The sequence below is a fragment of the Lactuca saligna genome, chromosome 9, assembly GCF_052625555.1.
Source record: "Lactuca saligna cultivar CGN05327 chromosome 9, ASM5262555v1, whole genome shotgun sequence".
Lineage (NCBI taxonomy): Eukaryota > Viridiplantae > Streptophyta > Magnoliopsida > Asterales > Asteraceae > Lactuca > Lactuca saligna.
In genome coordinates this window covers 119,720,520-119,742,435 of record NC_136425.1, presented here as the reverse complement: position 1 = coordinate 119,742,435, position 21,916 = coordinate 119,720,520, and the positions used below count along the sequence as shown (strand labels likewise).

The 21,916-nt window shown below is 39.2% G+C and overlaps 2 long non-coding RNA genes across 2 annotated transcripts; both read right to left on the bottom strand.

Annotated features, from left to right (window-relative positions):
* Positions 1-6,341: 6,341 nt before the first annotated feature.
* Positions 6,342-8,718, bottom strand: LOC145018699 (uncharacterized). Its single transcript, XR_013667128.1, has 3 exons — positions 8,320-8,718; positions 8,145-8,229; positions 6,342-6,476 (listed from the first exon to the last, which is right to left on the bottom strand). It is a non-coding gene; the product is annotated as an uncharacterized LOC145018699 (long non-coding RNA).
* Positions 8,719-12,628: 3,910 nt separating this feature from the next.
* LOC145018700 (uncharacterized) lies at positions 12,629-15,005 on the bottom strand. The gene is made up of 3 exons (XR_013667129.1): positions 14,607-15,005; positions 14,432-14,516; positions 12,629-12,763 (listed from the first exon to the last, which is right to left on the bottom strand). It is a non-coding gene; the product is annotated as an uncharacterized LOC145018700 (long non-coding RNA).
* Between the last annotated feature and the right edge of the window lie 6,911 nt (positions 15,006-21,916).

The window sequence follows — 21,916 nt, the reverse complement described above, 5'->3', positions numbered from 1 at the left end:
GTTATATATTACATAACTACCTAGGATATTTTTGTTTTATACATACATGAACAGTAAGTACAAAAGTAATAGTATCATTTATTCAAAATCTTCTTGCAGTACATGTCTATATTGGATCCTTATTACCTGCAATTGTTAAACGTTGAGAGGGGTAAGCGGTGACGCTTAGTGATTTCAATAATAGATACAATATAATGTTATGCCATGTATATACTTCAATATGGAAGAAGCAAAGAGGAACAAGGAACAACAAAAGGCATATGTGAATCATGTGACAAGATTTCCATATTAATCAACGATTTGATTCAAAGATATACAATTCAGGATACATAACAATTTCCAATACTTTATATACATCAATAAAACTTCGACCCAAATGGCACAGAATACATACACTTTCTGATTAAACATTTTCGTAGATTACAGGCTTTTAACCCTATCTAACCTTCTGCCAATGGCATAGGGGTAGAAGTCATTCTCTTACGAGGCATGCTCTATACGGCCAGAGGCTACATACCAATACCATCGTGAATCTAAGTCCTTTTACTGATCACATGGTCAAAGGTACAACTTTTGCTACCATAATAGCATGAAATAATAACACGTGAACAACACATAGCACATATAACACATAAGATACAATTGTTCCTATATACTGAACTCACTGTGATTTAACTGGAGGTTAAAATAGCCATTTGGGCATCACTTCATTACTATAATTAGCTTTCTTCTATGAAAATCGGGCCTTGAGAGGGTTGAGATTCAAACCAAAAAGATAAATTTCTTAGGCTCTTTAGGCACTTTGGAAACACAATTCGATATTGGATATGATCACGGTGCTTGGGGGATGTTGTGACAATAGTCAATTTCGGGTCAAGTCTAGGTAGAACGAAATCATCAAGTCAAACCGGTCTACTCAATTAAACCGGGTACATTAGGGTTTGTGTTATGTAAATACTATGTAACTCACTATTCTAATGAGAAAACCTCACTTGGAAAAATTCGTGAGTTTAATTTTCCTTAGTCTTAGTGCTAAACAATGAACAAAAACAATGAAACAATCTTGCATACTCATCGGGAGTGTGAAAGATCCTAAATCATGGCTTAACGAGGTTCACGGACCTTGCGTTACGGAGCCACGCACTCACAATTGTCACACATGAAACCTCTCTCAATCATTTTCACTCTATCTCTCTCTATTGTCCAATCTCTCCCAAATCTCTCTCAAAAGTTTCCTTAACTTTTTGAAGTCATTTGGGTCATTCCGACCCTTAACTGGGTCAAAAACGGCTTAAAACGGAGTAAAAACGAGTAAAATAGGCTTAAGGACCTGAAACCTTCTTAAAAGGGGCGAAGTCTCTTAGGACCCGAAAGTCCTCTTAGGGACCGAAACCTCCTGAGCCGAACCCGAAGCTACTGTTCATTTCGGGCTATTTCGGTTCTGATGCACGTGACCGAACCGTTCGCTTCTTGTTTCGGACTGAGCCCGCCTTTCACCTGTTACTCCGGTTCACTCCTTTCGCTTCCTGCTCGGCATTAGCAAGGACCGAATCTCGGCCTAGGGACCGAACCTCGGCCTAGGACCGAGAGGTCTCGCTGGAAACTCTTCTTCTTCCGGTTTTCGACTAGTTTTGCATTTAAGGCTTGTTTTTAATTATTTTAACGCGGGATTTTCACCCAAAATCATATTTTAACATAATAAACACTAAATATTCACAATTTAATCATATTTTCATAAAAATCTTTATTAAAATAATAAAAGCAAGTGGGTAAAGTACAAAGAGGTGGAGTGTTGACTTTGCTTTACCTTATGACGCAAGCAACCACTCCCACACCCACTCTATGACCAGCCACACCTCTCCACCTTACCTAGGTCACAACAATGTCCTTTCCACTCAATTAACACCCTTTCCCACATTTTTGAGAGCTGGATATTCATCCTCTCTCCTCACTTCTCTCATTTGCCCTCATTTCACCAAGGATCCAACTCCACTTTTCTCTCAAACTTTCTCTACCAAGTTCGAGAGTCAAGGCTGATTATCAAGTGTTCTTCCACTCTTGGTAAGTATATTTCATACTCCTTGTGATTATTGTACTTCATTCTACTCAAATCATTGATTGCTTACACAAACTCCATAACTATGATGTTAGATTCTCGAAAATCTTCAAGGCATCTCCAAGTGTTCTTGAGTTAAACACTTCCATTCTTCAACAATCATCTACTGAAATCACTTAAGGTGAGTTCATAACCCTGTATTTTCATGTTTTCTCAAGTGTTTAGGGGGGAATACAAGTTAAAACACCAAGAACATAACTAAACTTTTCTAACAGCCTTCATCAGAAAAGTTCAACTCCATTCACAGACTATTTTGGGCAACTTAAACATTTTAGTTTTCAAAACTGTTTTAGGGTCAAGTATTTACACTTCTTAGCTTTAAATTGACTACTTGCACATCTCCACATGATTTTTCTACAATTTATGGTGATTTTTACAAAATAGCATGTCGTTTCAAACACAAATCCGGACCAGTCTGTGAATATGAGCATTTTAATACAACTTAAAGGCTTACAAAAATCATGATGAAAATTATGAGTAAACTAGACACATTTTAGGAACTCTCGGAATTTACGGATCTAATTTTTGACTTCGTATGATTTTTCTATGATTTTTCCAAAACAGTGCAGAAAGGTTAAAGTTAGTTAACAGCATATAAATATCATAACACTTTGTATTATGTTCAGCAAAGTGTATAATCATAAGTTCTAATTATTGAATGTGTTTCCTTGTTAGTTTATCATCATAAACTGAAACTAAGTCATTTATGATAAGATTATTCATTCATTTAGAACATGTACATTAAGCTATAAAAACATTGTTTAATGGATTCATAACACTAAAGCATGTTCATAAAAGAGTTCTTACATATTATAAATATTTTAGATAAACTATAGTAGGTATAGTTTATGATACATCACTTAACACACTCGTACAAAAAGGGTACATTCGTACAGAAAAGGTTTACACTCACACACATTACACGTAAACTTGTTAACCTAAATTGTGAGACAATCTCTTTCCATACGTCTGAGTGCGGAATATAATTCCTGGTAGTTATAATCAGAGTCTCCTGGAGGGAGAACGTGATACTTGTATATAGATCTATATTGGGTTTGACACCCCACACCTTTCTGCTAGCTACAATGGGACCTGCAGGTCTACGGGTGACAAATGTCATTTCAGTTTCGCAACGCCTGAGAAACGTCGTGGCAGGTTCATTCAGTGTGACAACCCAAGTTGTCCCGTTACATTTCTCCGTTACCGTTAACGGAATTTTCCACTGTTCAAAAGTTCCGTTAATAAGAAGCCGTCAAATTTAATAAACATTTCAATTGTGTATGTTTACAACCGTTAAGTCGTGATAAAAGGAAATAAAAACACAGGACACATATTTCCATTTATTTGGAAAATGTCAAGTTTTATTATTACGACCACGAAATCGGGTGCGACCAAAAGCCCCGTTTAACGGTAGTATCGGGTAGAATTCCACTGTGTCCCGACTCAAAACCCTATATAAGGGTGAGTGAAGTCTATTGGAGACTTTTTACACACTCTCTCTCTCTATACTCTCTCTCTAGACCCGTTTTCGCCCCGAAACCGCAACCAAACGCTTCCAAATAGTAAGTCCGCTTACCCTAGCTTATTCTAAACATATTGAATTGAGTTTATAGCCCAAAAATCGGACTTGGAAGCAATGAAAAAGGAGTTTACGGCCTAAGAACCTCCTTATGCCGTAAACACCCAAAATGAGGCCAAAATGACCCAAACTTGTCCCTAATGGCTTGGAAATCAATAGAAGAATTAGCCTAGGAGTGTTTGCACATTTAAAACAATCATTGTGTGGCATAAAAGAGAGTTTACGGCCCAAGCACATGCTTAGGCCGTAAACACCTCTAAACCTTGTTTAAATGTCCCAAAAACACTCCCAAACCACCCATAGGCTTCATACATAATTTAGGGACTTGGTATTTTGGGTTTAGATCACTAAAACACATCAAAAGGAAGGACAAAAATGAGTTTACGGCCCAAGCACATGCTTAGGCCGTAAACTCCCCAAACATGCCCAAAATGTTGGTTTTTGTCCCCCAAATGGCCTTAGACTATTTCTATAAAATGCTAGGAAGGATTTAAGGACTTAAACACAATGAAATGAGGCTTGATTTGGAGTTTATGGGCCAAGCAAGTGTCTAGGCTGTAAACTCCCCAAAACACACTCAAATGGTAGTTTTAATCCCCCAAAATGGCATCACATTTCATTATAAATTACTAGAAAGGCATTAGGGGCTTTAAACTTCACAAAATCCAAGGTATGAGAGTTTACGGCCGTAAACTCCCATGGGAGTGTTCATAGGCCGTAAACTCCAATATAATGCCCTTAGAAGCCTTAAATTCACTCATGCCTTTTATGAAAAGTCCTTAGAAAAATCCCATGAGCAAGCTAGAAGCGTTAAACACCCAAGAATATGACCTTCGGAGTTTACGGCCGTAAACTCCCTTGGGTTAGGCCGTAAACTCCAAAATGGTCCATATTAATTCTTTTAAACCCATTCACACACATGATATTTGAGTTTAGCAAAGTTCCACAACTGATAGGAGACCCGTAGCACCCTTAAACGCTACCCGGGACCCCAAACACTTAACCAAAAGTGTTTTCCGCTCCTTAGAGCGCGTATAATTGTTTAATTAGTATATTATATGCTAACTGTATGTGAACATCTGTTATCATATGTTAAAATAGGTCCTTATGTGTGTTCAAGTCCCTGCGTGACCCCGAACGCCAAATCGGCACTTTCATCGGACCTACTTACACCAGGTGAGTTCATACCCCTGAATGAACCTTTTAAATGCTTTTAAATGTTTTATAAGGGGGAATACAAGTTAAACATGCTAGTTATCATGTCAATCACATGTGATTGATAACCCGCATGCACAAGATTTAACCACTTTACGCTGTTTTACCGAGTGGGACACTATAATGATTTTTACTTATTTCATAACTTTTACTTATACTGATTTATTCAAATTCATCCTAAATTGGTTTATGAAAGATCCTCTAAGGTTTTAAATGTATTTTACAAAGGAATACAATTTGTGATTTTCTCTGTACATAAAGGCTTTTCATTAAAGATTTCCCTTTTTGACGTATACTTTTACTTGTTAAACACTGCTGCTTCACTTATACTTATTTTGTACTCTGACTCGGTAACGCTTTCACTTATACCTATAGTCGCTTATACTTGATGACGCTTATACTTATTCACGCTCTTACTTAGTGATACGATTTCTCCTTCACTTATACTGGATAACGACTTTACTCCACTTATACTTGATAGACGTTCTTACATCACTTATTGTCATCTCTGCTTCGTGATACACTTATACTTGGTACGCTTATACTTCATGGTTCGATTATCCCACACTGTACACGTATACTTCACGACTCGGAAGTTCCACTGTACTCTTATACTTCACGACTCAGATGTTCCACTGTACACTTATACTTCACGACTCAGATGTTCCACTGTACACTTATACTTCACGACTCAGATGTTCCACTGTACTCTTATACTTCACGACTCAGATGTTCCACTGTACACTTATACTTCACGACTCAGATGTTCCACTGTACTCTTATACTTCACGACTCAGATGTTCCACTGTACACTTATACTTCACGACTCAGATGTTCCACTGTACACTTATACTTCACTGTATGATACACACTCAAGCGTAGTTAGATGTATGTTTATGCTTGTATAGATGCATATAAATAATGATTGAAGGACTTAGGAAGGCTTGTCCGCCCTATTTCCTTTTCTTCGTTGAGATGTGGTCTGGTGGGATCGGATGTCCATCTGAAGGTCGTTCGATTCATTAGTTATATATTATGTATACGAGCATAGACATACGAGTTTTCTTCAGTTTGTTAAGAGTCTCTACCTCTAGTCTACACTTACATTAGAAACCCACTCCCTCTTAGTAACACACTATCCTCTATTTGGGATGCATCTTCGGGACGCGGCCTTCTCCGTCGTCTAGTTGGTAACCAGAGTCTCCTGTAGGGAGAGCGGACATTGTGTGTATAGACCTATACGGGATTGACAACCCCGCACCCTGACTGCTAGCTACAGTCCACGGCCTACCAAGCCAAGGGGTGACAAATGTCACAATATGTCACACCCCCAAACCAAGGATGGCGGAAACGTCTGGGGGTGGAGGACTTCATGTACAGTATCACAACAACGTGTATAATAGTGCTCAAAGTAAAAACAACCACCATAAATATAATTGCAAAAGTTACACCAAAGTATATGTTTACATGTTTCAAAAGCAATTACATTATGATGACAAAATAAATTTGTTGACGGTTTAGCGTCCCATCCTCAAAGCGATGAAGTTTGCCTGTTTCACTGACTTCCTGAGAATACAAGTAGTTTTAAAGAGTGTCAACACAAAGGTTGGTGAGTTCATAAGAGTTTTGTTTGAAGTAGAAACCGTTTTTCCTTGTAAAATCGATTTAGTTTGATTTCCAGAAAATCCAATATTTTCTTAGTTAAGTATGAATAGAAATAATCCTGCATGATGCATTAATGAACCCTAGAGTAATCCGTAGAGTTCCTCTATAATCGTCCAACATATATAAGTTATATAAGGTTTAACTTAGATAAAACGTTGAATATAGTGGGTCTGCCCCAGGTCCACAACCCAACGAGGAACAGGAGATGAGGCGGGCACCACCAATTCTAGGCCAATCAAGACTAAACTCTTATATGACTCAAACATATACGCTCAGCGACCATAGTTGAAGTCTAACAATTCTAGAGGAAATATAGTTTAATATTATAATAACTTTGTATAGAGACCCGGTACTTTGTATCTGTACTCCTTTTTGTATAGAGACCCGGTACTTTGTATTTGTACCCATAGAGATAAAAGGTGATTTTAAATCAACATAAAACTCATTTAGGTTTTTAAAAATAAAATCCCGTAAACTTATGGATTGTTCCCTATGTGAGCCGTTATAATCATACTATGACTATGTGAACCTGCCACGACGTTCTCAGTGTCGCGAAAAATGAAATGACATTTGTCACCCGTAGACCTGCAGATCCCACTGTAGCTAGCAGCGAGGTGTGGGGTGTCAATCCCAATATAGATCTATATACAAGTATCACGTTCTCCCTCCAGGAGATTCTGATTATAACTACCAGGAATTATATCCCGCACTCGGACGTACAGGGAGAGAGATAGAGAAACTCACAATATAGGATAACAAGTTTACGTGAAATGTGTGTGAAAATAAATATTTCTTGTATGAATGTACCCTTCTTGTACGAGTGCGTAGAGTGATGTATCATAAACTATACCTATTATAGTTTATCTAAAATGTATGTACTATGTATGAACTCTTTTATGGAAAAGTATTAGTGTAGTGAATTTATCGAACTCTTTTCATAGTTTAATAGTGCGTGTTCCAAAATGAATGAATAATATTTAATATGAATGTTTTAGTTTCAGTCTATAATGATAAACTAGCAAGAAAACTCATTCAAATATTAGAATTTATGATTATACACTTTGCTCAACATAATACAAAGTGTTATGATATTTACATGCTGTTGGCAAAATTTAGCAATTCTGCCCTGTTTTGGAAAAATCATAGAAAAATCATACGAAGTCGAAAACTAGATCCGTAAATTCTGAGAGTTCACAAAATGTGTCTAGTTTGCTCATAATTTTTATCACAATTTATAATGACCTCTAACTTGGGTGAAAAAGTCCATAATCACAGACTGGTCCGGATTGTTGTTTGAAATGATAGGCAGTTTTGTAAAAATCACCATAAATTGTAGAAAAATCGTATGGAGATGTGCAAGTAGCCATTTTAAAGCTAAAAACTTGATCTATTTGCACCTTGTACAGTTTTGAAAACAAAAATAGTTAAGATGCCCAAAACAGTCCGTGAATGGAGTTGAACTTTTCTGATGAAGGCTGTTAGAAAAATCTAGTTATGTTCTTAGTGTCTTAACTTGTATTCCCCCCTGAAAACTTGAGAAAACATGAAAATGTAGGGGTATGAACTCACCTTGAGTGATTTCAGTAGATACGTGTTGAAGATGGAAAGTGTTCAACCCAAGAACACTTGAAGAATCACTTGAAGATTCGAAGCTCTAACACAATTATGAGAGAGTTTGTCTAAGATATCCATGATTTGAGTGGAAATAAATGAGATAATCATAAAGAGAATGGATTATGCTTACCAAATGTGGAGGAAAAACTCAAGATCAGCCCTTGAATCTCGAATTTCTAGAGAGAGAAAGTGAGAGAGGAAAGAGTTTGATCTTCTTGTGAAATGAGAGCAAAATGAGGGAAATGAGGAGAGAGGATGAATAATCAGTCCTCAAAAACTCGGGAAGAGGGTTAATTGAGTGGGAAAAGACGTTGATGTGACCTAGGTAAGGTGGGGAGGCATGGTTGGTCAGAGAGTGGGTGTGGGGCGGTTGCTTGTGACTGCGGATCAATAACACTACTTTGAATGCGAAGTTGGATTTAGCTTTGCTATAAGTTTCAATCGATTTTGAGAGTATTGTTCGCATTTGTATGAGTGTAGTCGATGAATTGATAAAGCTAGAACATATGAGTTTTGATTCGCAATTGGATTGATGATTGAGGGATGATTCGTGAAGAAAAACGCGAAGTCAAGGACTATGAAATTGTTGTTTTGCAAGAATTAAAAAAAAACTCGATTGTGGAGTTGTTGATGCTCATTTTGCGAAAGTAAAACAATCGAGTGTTCGCATCTATGAATCAACTTGAAGTCAATTGGGTTAATATTTCGCATATGGGTTCAACATATGAATTTTTGATTTCGCAAGTTTAGAGTTCAAGAACTAAACTGTATTCGCATCTGGAATGAAAATTTTGTGAATCGCATTTGATTGATTAGGTTAAAATGCGAAGGGATGCGAAGGGTGTAAGAATGAAGATGCGAAAGTGATTAATGCGAAGGGATGCGAAGGGTGTAAGAATGAAGATGCGAAAGTGATTAATGCGAAGGGATGCGAAGTATTTCACAGTAGAATGCGAATTGGGGAAGAAAACAGAAGATTTCAAATATTGTCCCTGGAGTTTCGCATTTTTGGAAATAAATACTCAACTTCGCAAATGGGGTCATAAAATGATGAAATTGCAGAAGAGTTTCGCATTTTTTTGGAAATAAATACTCAACTTCGCAAATGGGGTCATAAAATGATGAAATTGCAGAAGAGTTTCGCATTTTTTGGAAATAAATACTCAACTTCGCAAATGGGGTCATAAAATGATGAAATTGCAGAACAGTTTCGCATTTTTGGAAATATAAATGAAAATATATCTTTTGTTGTTTTAATTAAGGAAATAAATATTTTATATGAATACTCACCAGGAAAAACGCATATCATACATTCCCGATGAGTATGCATCATTGTTTTATCAGTTTGGCTCGCCACGTACTACAGTTTTTAGGTTAAAGAGATCTAGTTGTACGTACTTTTCGATTCATGTTTTCTTATTAGAGTAGTGGGTTGTTTAGTAAATACTGAACGTAAGTCCAAGTACACAAGGGTTAGTTGAGCTGAGAGGTTTGACTTGTTGACTTTATTTGACTTTGAATTGACCAGAATTTGACGGTTGTCACATCATCCCCCCGTTAAAGGGAATTTCGTCCCGAAATTTGCACTTCGAATGGGGATCCAGGAATTTAGAGGAAAGATGGGGATGACTTTTCGTAGTACGAGAATTTGATTATGGTAAGGAATAACTCGCCCGATGTCACATGATTACTACTATGCATGCTTTAATCGATGCTAGATTTAGCATATAGAGAAATTCGGGATCTAAATGTCGATGTTAGGAACACGTACTGATATTTGCGGGCAGTTCCGGAGTGGTTTCTCCTTCGGTGATTGCAAACACCCTCCCGCCACCACCAGCATCTCTTGTCCTTGGGCATTCCCTTATAAAGTGTCCCGTTTCTCCACACTCGTAACAGGTTGGGCTTGCTCCAGAGCCGGGTACCTGGTTGATGGGTCGTGCTGGTGCCTTACAGAAACGAGCAGTGTGCCCCTCTCTGTCGCAGTTTTTGCAATGCAACTTTCGACAAGCCCCAGTGTGATGGAAGTTACACTTGTTGCATTTTGGAAGTGTTCCTGCGTATGGTTTCATGGGAGTTGGTGTGGTGAGGGTTGTGGCAGCATGAACAGCAAGGATCTGTTGCTTCTTAGCGAGGCCTTGGGTTGATTGGTCTTTCTTGTTGTCCCAAAACTTTCTTTCGTTGTTCCCTCCTCTTGCTTGGGTATGGGTGGTTGCCATAGTGTCATGGCGGGCATGGTGGTCAATGAGTTGTTGTGCTAACTCCTTGGCGCTGTCGAAGGTAGTTGGTCTTGAGGCGAGCACGCTATCTTGAATTTCGGGGGACAATCCCCAGAGGTAACGCTCCAACTTTTTGTCTTCCGGGGTGACCATAGCGGGACAAAGGAGTGCTAGATCACAAAATCGGTTGGTGTAAGTTGTAAGGTTGGAGCCTGCCATTCTGAGATTCCATAGTTCTTGCTCCAGCTTTTGCACTTCACCTCTTGGGCAATATTCCTTCAACATCATCTTCTTTAAGTCCTCCCAACTTAACGAGTTAGCCACTGCAAGCGTAAGCGACTTAACTTTGCCGTTCCACCAAGTGAGAGCTCTTCCGATGAAGGTGAATGTCGCGTACTTGACTTTGCTCGCTTCGGGGCAAGCGCAAATCTCAAAGATCGCTTCGGTCCTCTCGAACCATTGAATTAGTGCGAGGACACCCCCACTTCCATCAAAGGAATCGGGTTTGCCATTTGTGAAGTCCTTGTAAGTGCATTCCCTTGTGCGTCCTGCACTATCCCCGTGGTTAGGGTTTGTGGCTCCAGATCCAGCACCACCATTGCTATTTGTGCCAATTTGTGACATTGCAGCTACCACGGCTGCTGTCACTGCAGCTTGGAACATTTCAGGATCAAACTGGGGAGGTGGCGTCGGAGGTGGTGGCGCTGTGCTGCCCGAAGGTCTGGGTCTTTTCCTTGGTGGCATTGTTCTGTCATGAGTTTGCAAAAAGGAAAAATGATCAGATGATAAGTTTCTACTAGTAAAGACAAGTCAGTTGTTATAGAATTTGATTTTTCCTGCATTTTTCTTCGATTTAAGAATTCCTTATATGTAGTTCATAAAGGAAGTCCATATGAATGAACTTCACGAGTTAGTGGGTTTTGTGGTTTCTCTTAGATTTTTCACGAGTGTGTTCAAGGCGCTTGGTGCGGATCGTATGTATTCTTGCATTTGCATCAACCCTTGCGATACTATGGAGAGTCGTTCTACCCAGAATCTCGTTTCGGGCAACTCTATGGACCAGGGTTGGAAAAATTGTATCTGTTTGAGCTTCCTTCGTTTATGTTGTAGAAGCTTCGTTCTCTACTAAACGACATATGTTGGTCTTGTTCTTTGCTCCAGGTTTCCAAGCACTCTACCCAAGGAGGCGTCGGGCCTTGAAAAGTTGGACAAGGGTTAGGATTCGGAACAAGAGTCATCGGGGTTAAGTTCTCCACTTCAGGGTCGGAATCAGAACCATCAGCATAGCCTTCAGCTTGGTGGCCATCTACAGGGGTTGGGTAATCATTCTCTGGCTCCTCTCCGAGCCATTTGGTATTGTCGTGGTTAGGGTAGTACGGGTCGTCGTGTGGATGGAAATCCAGCCATGATATCTTCGCGAGAAATGGGGATATAAGAAACAATTAAGCAAACGTACTAATTAGTTAATTATACGATGATCTTTATCAGGTACTTCAACAAATTGTTTAGTGCATACTAATTATATGTATTCGGGACAGGATAGACCTTCGAATAAGCGACCCTAACTCTAAATCCCCAATCCAACGAGAACAGGAAGTAGAGCAAAGATCCACAGATTCTAAGTCTATGACGTCCTGGATACATAAAATTTTAATGTATCCACTAAGCAACTATTGACCTATTGATAAAGATCTATTTAGTTCTCACATATGTAATTTTAATAATGCCAAAATACCCCTATGGTATTTCATTGTGGTAGTGTTGGTAAATTTTTAGACTTGTTGCCACATCACAACCATTCTTGGGCATATGCTAATCACTCCTCGGACCAGCATAGTTGATCAGGCTATGCTATTCCCAAGACTGATCATACATCCCCAGGCTTACCTGTGATGTCCAACAATCTTTACTTTTGTTTTGTCCTAAAATGATGCTGACCTTAGTATGTATGCATGCATGTATACTTTTAACAAAAGTTATTTATTCTTAAAGGTATAGTGGTTTTGAAATCTTAAAATCAGAGACCTTAGTCCCAATGCATTTATAGTTTGTATATCTTATGTGGTTCGATATACTTAGTTCACTATAAACAATGCTCTGATACCAATCTGTCACACCCCCAAACCAAGGATGGCGGAAACGTCTGGGGGTGGAGGACTTCATGTACAGTATCACAACAACGTGTATAATAATGCTCAAAGTAAAAACAACCACCATAAATATAATTGCAAAAGTTACACCAAAGTATATGTTTACATGTTTCAAAAGCAATTACATTATGATGACAAAATAAATTTGTTGACGGTTTAGCGTCCCATCCTCAAAGCGATGAAGTTTGCCTGTTTCACTGACTTCCTGAGAATACAAGTAGTTTTAAAGAGTGTCAACACAAAGGTTGGTGAGTTCATAAGAGTTTTGTTTGAAGTAGAAACCGTTTTTCCTTGTAAAATCGATTTAGTTTGATTTCCAGAAAATCCAATATTTTCTTAGTTAAGTATGAATAGAAATAATCCTGCATGATGCATTAATGAACCCTAGAGTAATCCGTAGAGTTCCTCTATAATCGTCCAACATATATAAGTTATATAAGGTTTAACTTAGATAAAACGTTGAATATAGTGGGTCTGCCCCAGGTCCACAACCCAACGAGGAACAGGAGATGAGGCGGGCACCACCAATTCTAGGCCAATCAAGACTAAACTCTTATATGACTCAAACATATACGCTCAGCGACCATAGTTGAAGTCTAACAATTCTAGAGGAAATATAGTTTAATATTATAATAACTTTGTATAGAGACCCGGTACTTTGTATCTGTACTCCTTTTTGTATAGAGACCCGGTACTTTGTATTTGTACCCATAGAGATAAAAGGTGATTTTAAATCAACATAAAACTCATTTAGGTTTTTAAAAATAAAATCCCGTAAACTTATGGATTGTTCCCTATGTGAGCCGTTATAATCATACTATGACTATGTGAACCTGCCACGACGTTCTCAGTGTCGCGAAAAATGAAATGACATTTGTCACCCGTAGACCTGCAGATCCCACTGTAGCTAGCAGCGAGGTGTGGGGTGTCAATCCCAATATAGATCTATATACAAGTATCACGTTCTCCCTCCAGGAGATTCTGATTATAACTACCAGGAATTATATCCCGCACTCGGACGTACGGGGAGAGAGATAGAGAAACTCACAATATAGGATAACAAGTTTACGTGAAATGTGTGTGAAAATAAATATTTCTTGTATGAATGTACCCTTCTTGTACGAGTGCGTAGAGTGATGTATCATAAACTATACCTATTATAGTTTATCTAAAATGTATGTACTATGTATGAACTCTTTTATGGAAAAGTATTAGTGTAGTGAATTTATCGAACTCTTTTCATAGTTTAATAGTGCGTGTTCCAAAATGAATGAATAATATTTAATATGAATGTTTTAGTTTCAGTCTATAATGATAAACTAGCAAGAAAACTCATTCAAATATTAGAATTTATGATTATACACTTTGCTCAACATAATACAAAGTGTTATGATATTTACATGCTGTTGGCAAAATTTAGCAATTCTGCCCTGTTTTGGAAAAATCATAGAAAAATCATACGAAGTCGAAAACTAGATCCGTAAATTCTGAGAGTTCACAAAATGTGTCTAGTTTGCTCATAATTTTTATCACAATTTATAATGACCTCTAACTTGGGTGAAAAAGTCCATAATCACAGACTGGTCCGGATTGTTGTTTGAAATGATAGGCAGTTTTGTAAAAATCACCATAAATTGTAGAAAAATCGTATGGAGATGTGCAAGTAGCCATTTTAAAGCTAAAAACTTGATCTATTTGCACCTTGTACAGTTTTGAAAACAAAAATAGTTAAGATGCCCAAAACAGTCCGTGAATGGAGTTGAACTTTTCTGATGAAGGCTGTTAGAAAAATCTAGTTATGTTCTTAGTGTCTTAACTTGTATTCCCCCCTGAAAACTTGAGAAAACATGAAAATGTAGGGGTATGAACTCACCTTGAGTGATTTCAGTAGATACGTGTTGAAGATGGAAAGTGTTCAACCCAAGAACACTTGAAGAATCACTTGAAGATTCGAAGCTCTAACACAATTATGAGAGAGTTTGTCTAAGATATCCATGATTTGAGTGGAAATAAATGAGATAATCATAAAGAGAATGGATTATGCTTACCAAATGTGGAGGAAAAACTCAAGATCAGCCCTTGAATCTCGAATTTCTAGAGAGAGAAAGTGAGAGAGGAAAGAGTTTGATCTTCTTGTGAAATGAGAGCAAAATGAGGGAAATGAGGAGAGAGGATGAATAATCAGTCCTCAAAAACTCGGGAAGAGGGTTAATTGAGTGGGAAAAGACGTTGATGTGACCTAGGTAAGGTGGGGAGGCATGGTTGGTCAGAGAGTGGGTGTGGGGCGGTTGCTTGTGACTGCGGATCAATAACACTACTTTGAATGCGAAGTTGGATTTAGCTTTGCTATAAGTTTCAATCGATTTTGAGAGTATTGTTCGCATTTGTATGAGTGTAGTCGATGAATTGATAAAGCTAGAACATATGAGTTTTGATTCGCAATTGGATTGATGATTGAGGGATGATTCGTGAAGAAAAACGCGAAGTCAAGGACTATGAAATTGTTGTTTTGCAAGAATTAAAAAAAAACTCGATTGTGGAGTTGTTGATGCTCATTTTGCGAAAGTAAAACAATCGAGTGTTCGCATCTATGAATCAACTTGAAGTCAATTGGGTTAATATTCGCATATGGGTTCAACATATGAATTTTTGATTTCGCAAGTTTAGAGTTCAAGAACTAAACTGTATTCGCATCTGGAATGAAAATTTTGTGAATCGCATTTGATTGATTAGGTTAAAATGCGAAGGGATGCGAAGGGTGTAAGAATGAAGATGCGAAAGTGATTAATGCGAAGGGATGCGAAGGGTGTAAGAATGAAGATGCGAAAGTGATTAATGCGAAGGGATGCGAAGTATTTCACAGTAGAATGCGAATTGGGGAAGAAAACAGAAGATTTCAAATATTGTCCCTGGAGTTTCGCATTTTTGGAAATAAATACTCAACTTCGCAAATGGGGTCATAAAATGATGAAATTGCAGAAGAGTTTCGCATTTTTTTGGAAATAAATACTCAACTTCGCAAATGGGGTCATAAAATGATGAAATTGCAGAAGAGTTTCGCATTTTTTGGAAATAAATACTCAACTTCGCAAATGGGGTCATAAAATGATGAAATTGCAGAACAGTTTCGCATTTTTGGAAATATAAATGCAAATATATCTTTTGTTGTTTTAATTAAGGAAATAAATATTTTATATGAATACTCACCAGGAAAAACGCATATCATACATTCCCGATGAGTATGCATCATTGTTTTATCAGTTTGGCTCGCCACGTACTACAGTTTTTAGGTTAAAGAGATCTAGTTGTACGTACTTTTCGATTCATGTTTTCTTATTAGAGTAGTGGGTTGTTTAGTAAATACTGAACGTAAGTCCAAGTACACAAGGGTTAGTTGAGCTGAGAGGTTTGACTTGTTGACTTTATTTGACTTTGAATTGACCAGAATTTGACGGTTGTCACACAATATATAGATGCTTGTAGGGCGTCTAGTACTCTAGTCAGTATGGTTACGAGTATCCTGGGTTGCCTTATAATTCATGGCTTTAAGGTAACGTTATTTCGTCAGCAATTTACACTGTATGCTGATGTCACCTTTTTCAGAGTCACACTGTTTGACCTTTCTAGATGTGTCTTTCATGTGATACTGTCTGCGGTCTGTAGTCACTGTTTTGACCTTGCGAGATGTACCCTTCATTTGGTATCGTCTGCGGTCTGTCTTCAGTGTTTTGACCTTGCGAGATGTACCCTTCATTTGGTATCGTCTGCGGTCTGTCTTCACTGTTTTGACCTTGCAAGATGTACCCTTCATTTGGTATCGTCTGCGGTCTGTCTTCACTGTTTTGACCTTGCGAGATGTACCCTTCATTTGGTATCGTCTACGGTCTGTCTTCACTGTTTTGACCTTGCGAGATGTACTTTTCATTTGGTACCTTCTGGGGTCTGTGTCTCCACTTGTTAGACTGAACCAGGCGTGTCGTATGTTTGATACTTTCCTGGAGTCTATGGTTCTTTGCCTTAGTCAGCAGTCCTCACTGCTGAGGCATATGATATTCCCTGATGTCGTTGCTTTCCTCAATAATCAAATTCAGTATTTTGATAATGATAGCAATTTAGGGAAAACTACTTATTACTCTACATCACTGACCAGTCTTGGTAGAAGGCTGCTTTTATTAAAGAAAATATAGGATTTTCTGGGAAGGACTCTAGTACACTGAAATCTTTTAAACTACTACTTTCTTAAGTTATTTGAATGAAATGTCACTAAATGCTTATGAACTCACCAGCATTTGTAAAAATGCTGATACTCGCTTTTCAAATAACTTGTATTCTCAGGTTAGCATTAGACAGGTACATCCCCGGAGCTGTTGATGAAGATAGCTTTGTACCACGCTGTATTTATACTATTACTTGTATTACTTTAAAGTGTTGTAATGTAACCTTGTAAAAACTATTACTATTAATGAAATGTTTTGTTGTACTTTGATTACTATAATGCATGTGTTGTGATACTTGACATGACGTCATCCACCCCAGAATGTTTCCGCCGTTCCGGTTTTGGGGTGTGACAGATTGGTATCAGAGCATTGTTTATAGTGAGCTAAGTATATCAATTCATAAAAGATATACAGCCTATAAATACAAAAGGGATAAAACACTCTGACCAAGAAATTATACTTTAAAATATAACCATATTTTACCAAAGTATAATAACATCCAGAATCTAAGCACTCGAACACAAGTATCACAAGAAGAACAAGAATAGAAGTCTTTGGATGTTGAGCACTACAGACAAATCTGGGCAGTTATGTAATCGTACGCTGGAATAAATGTAACCTGATCAACTACCTTTATTCGAGATGCGATGAATGTGTGCTCAGGAGTGATTGTGGTGTGCAACAGGTCTGAAACTTACCAACTAGGATTTGTTAGAGCCAAACATAAAGTTAAAATACTATAGGAGTATTTTAGAGCGCTAAAAGATTCACACTAATCCCAGAATGACATTCAGAAGATGAGAAAACAAACAAGAATTAAAATACCATAGGGGTATTTAGGATACATAGATAACCTGGCGTGAGAATTAAAAGATCCTCATTGATATACCTACAACTACAGATGGTATACTTCCAAGGTTATATATAATAAGGATCCCATAGGCTAAGAATGTGTGGTTTCGCTCTATTTCCTTTTCCTCGTTGGGATGTGGTTCTAGAGTAGTATCACATATTCGAAGGCCTATCGGATCTAAGCTATATATGATTTGTATACCCTGTGTAATCATAGCAGGACTCGATGTGGATCATCCAGTGAAATGTTAATAATCTATTAGGATTCTTTAGACATTTCCATTCTTGCACGAACCCTGTAGAAAACCCTACCCACTTCAGTGCATAACATAAGAGTTGATTCCGACCCCGAAGAAGTTCATTCAGAAGATTTCCGTTCGGAAATAAGTGAACTGGGTCGAGACTATTGAAAGCACCAAGTGCCCATATTCTTTTAGGGACTTTGGTGGGAAATTCGCCTAAACTTCGGAGATTCTCGGTCATCCATCATGAAGTGATGACACCCATAATCGGAGTCAGAAGGAAGGCGGAGTAGAAATTCAATATGTCCATACGAGAAGAGAACCCTAGGAAACTACCCGAAGGAAACCAACGCCGATTCCAGTCAAGGATACGAGGCAGACCGAGGGAGCCAGTACGTGGAACCCCGAGAAGAGTCTTTTCCTCGTGTTCTTCACGCTAATACACCCATAAAATAATACAATTTAGTAGATTACACTGCTCACGCTATGTGTTAGGTAAATCGCCTTGTTCCTGTTGCCAGTAATGCGCTTAGAGCGGATCCTCACACCTCTGTGAGGTTATTTAGCCATAAGCCCTCATGAGCCTCTCTTCCCGCAGCTTCGTTCCGAACTATTCTCAAATCTCTCCAGACCGGAGAGTGAAACCTTTCTTAGTATAAAGGTAACTTAGTAGGAACGACTCACATCATATGGCCTTTTTTCTGATATTCATACACCCACTTTGATTTCCAGGACTACATCATAGGGATGTAGGTCGACGTTCAAACAACCAATACTTGAGGCACGGGAAAAATATTATGCCTAATATGTTCAGGATGGAAATGTCCAGGGTTAACCATCGTCTCTCATTACCTTGTATTCTTTTCCGTGTAGGAAAAACCATGCCACCAAAGAAGCGTAACCAATCCACAAGCAAGAAACCTACTCTCCTATTTGATGAAGCTACGTTCCAAGCTGCAGTTTCAGCAGCCGTAGCAGCTATCATGGCTCACCTGAATGCTAACAATGCCAATGTTAGCAAGGTGCCCGTTGGAGATTCCAATTCTGACGATGGACAGCATCAATCCACACTTCCATACTCAGCCACCCGAGAACCCCAACTGAACCCACTAAAGAGGAAACTCAAGATAGAGGAGGGAAGTACCTCGGCTCAAGGACTTTCCGATGGACAACAAGCTGAGGCAGTCTGTACCACTGTCAAACCCTCCCTCCCGACTCCAAGAAGACCTTATCTAGGAGACCTTCCCCACTGCAGCAGGTGCAGCTACCATCATCATGGTGCCTGACGAGAACTCTATTGTGCTAGGTGCCACATGAAGGGGCATACTGCTCGTGTATGCAGAACTCCGGTGGAACGTATTGCATTAATCACCAATGCGGCGGCCACACAGGTTTGCCGCCTATGTGGCGAGTTTGGACACTTCAAGAAGGATTGCCCAACCGAATGGAAAGACAAAGACACAGAAGGAACCTGACACTACTGGTTAGGGAGAAGCGGCAAAGAACTCATTAGATTTTGGTACGACCCTCGATCTCAGATAACTAAGCTAAGAACAATAAAAGACTAATTCAAATGTAAATTCTTTCCAGTAAGGCGAAAGTCGCAGCACTGTTATAAAAATTTAAAATTCATTAGGTAAAACTATAGTGGCTAAACATATACATTACGGCCATGTATATTTAAGATGGACAGACCTAGAGTGAGCGAATGCCGCCTCATCTCCTGTTCCTCGTTTGGTTGTGGATTTAGGGCGGGGTCGCTCAGTCAACAGTCCTCCCCACCTTAAATATACATGACTAGTATATGTGAGGCGATTATAGAAATGCCTTGTGAGAATCCGTTCATGAAAAGATACTCTATTCGGAAACACTTAGAACTCTCTATAGTTCCGCATCGAATCTATCAGTCCAAGTATCTGTGGTAGTGATACGTAGGACGAAACCCGAGACGCCTCGAACTGGTGTGCCTGTTCGGCGCATGACTCTATCGATCTTCACTTTATATCATGTTAGAGTGTGCCAACTTCGACGATTCTATTGATCATGGTTTGATCTCGTGCAACCGTGTGTAAATCCTTAAGTGCTGTGTAAAAAGAACTTTCTCCATAGCCATATCGGCAAATAAAGGTTCTTCCGAACCTGAATCTAACACGAATAAATTAACCTAATACGATCCGTCAATCGTCCCTCTTATCTCAAACCTTTCGAAGTACCCAAGGGAGGGTACCATACACTGTTGACCGACCCCTCGTAGTTAGATGAACACTGAAGTGAAACACACTACAAGATACTCTAGAAGACGACATCCGACAGAAGCATACTCCGTATAATTTCCCCGAGAGACCCTTCGCACCTCGCACATTAGGTTCGTGAACCTAGAGAATAGAACTCATGAGACTGACCGCTATAATCAGGTATATGCATAAGGGCGGCATATAATTGAGATCAAAAAGATTAAAGGTGTGTGTTTCCTCCCTATTCCCTGTTCCTCATTGGGTTGTGGGTTTGGGGTGGAGTCGCACAGCTGAACGTCCCGCCGACCTCAACTGTATACTGCTCGCATACACGCGGTATTTGCGGTTAGGCTTAGTATGAGCTCTACCACGGACCTCTTAGCAAAACACCTTCACCATATTCCATAACATAGGAGCCGAAGTCAAGAAAATCACTACGGGTTGAACTCTTAAAAGTTCCGAGTGAGAAGACTCTATACTCACTAGATTTAACCTAGACCGAGAAAACCCAGAATCTCCGGATGAGTAGTTGCAGTATATGCCCGCACTACTCCGGCACTTCGTCCACCTCATTATAGACAAGTGGTGCCTATCATCCTCTACCCTATTGCATGGAGGAAATCGTCGTCGCCCTGTAGACGATGGAATACATTCTCCGAAGAGGACACTAGAATGCCGAGAACCACAGGATAACCTTCGCAGCCAAGAATACTTGGTAAAGTGCGAACGTAGTTGCGTTAAGCCTTGTGACCCTGATCCCGAAGAGATTATAGACTTGACACCAACCCTGGTGTTAGTCGAAGGGTTATGCAAGAGCACGCACTTTCCACGCTAGAATAAACCACAGTCTTGGAGATTCATTGGACTGTTAGGTGTTCCACGAATACTATCTCACGTAGAGATAGTAGAACCACCTCCCGAGATAGTCCAACGTTCATCTAGTGAAACCCTAACTCCTCGATCCTCAGGGTTTCCGTATCTCAAGCTTCGTTAGTGCAGGTTCACTTTGCACAAGCGCGAGATAGACACTCTATAGCAAACCAATAACCATAGTCACGCAACCCACTCGACAATCTAGAAAGTCTCTATCAGCCAGTTGAAAGAAAACACGAAACCGAAGACCACCTGAGCTTCCTAATGATTAACCTGAAGGACTACACATCCAGTACAAGCGAGAATGTTAGGAACTTCGTAATGGCGATCACGCCAGTGTTGATCTTGCCATAGAAGTACACTATGTTCTTAGTACTGAAAAGCTCTACTCCTTTCCGAGAGCTTAGGACCATCCGAGAATCCTCATGGAGACATGGTCCGACCCTTTTCAGGCCGCTACTACTTTCGGATACACCACAAGGTTCACATTCAATCGACTCACTTCTTAGACTTGATACGTGAATTCCCGACAACACTTTTCGTACCTCACTCATCTTGATATAATCCATCAAGAACCCTAACCTTGTAGATACACCAGTTGGAACCCACTAGCTACACGAGACGGAACCCGCATCCCGTACGCGAGGGTCTGTTGAAATGACAAATACAGACCAGAGATCACTTGGGGATGCAAGGACAATCACATAGGAAGTACTCTCTTACCTCTACTTGGCCATCCATACCTACTTCCTTGCCTAGATATGAATTTCGGGACGAAATTCCCTCTAACAGGGGGATGATGTGACAACCCAAGTTGTCCCGTTACATTTCTCCGTTACCGTTAACGGAATTTTCCACTGTTCAAAAGTTCCGTTAATAAGAAGCCGTCAAATTTAATAAACATTTCAATTGTGTATGTTTACAGCCGTTAAGTCGTGAT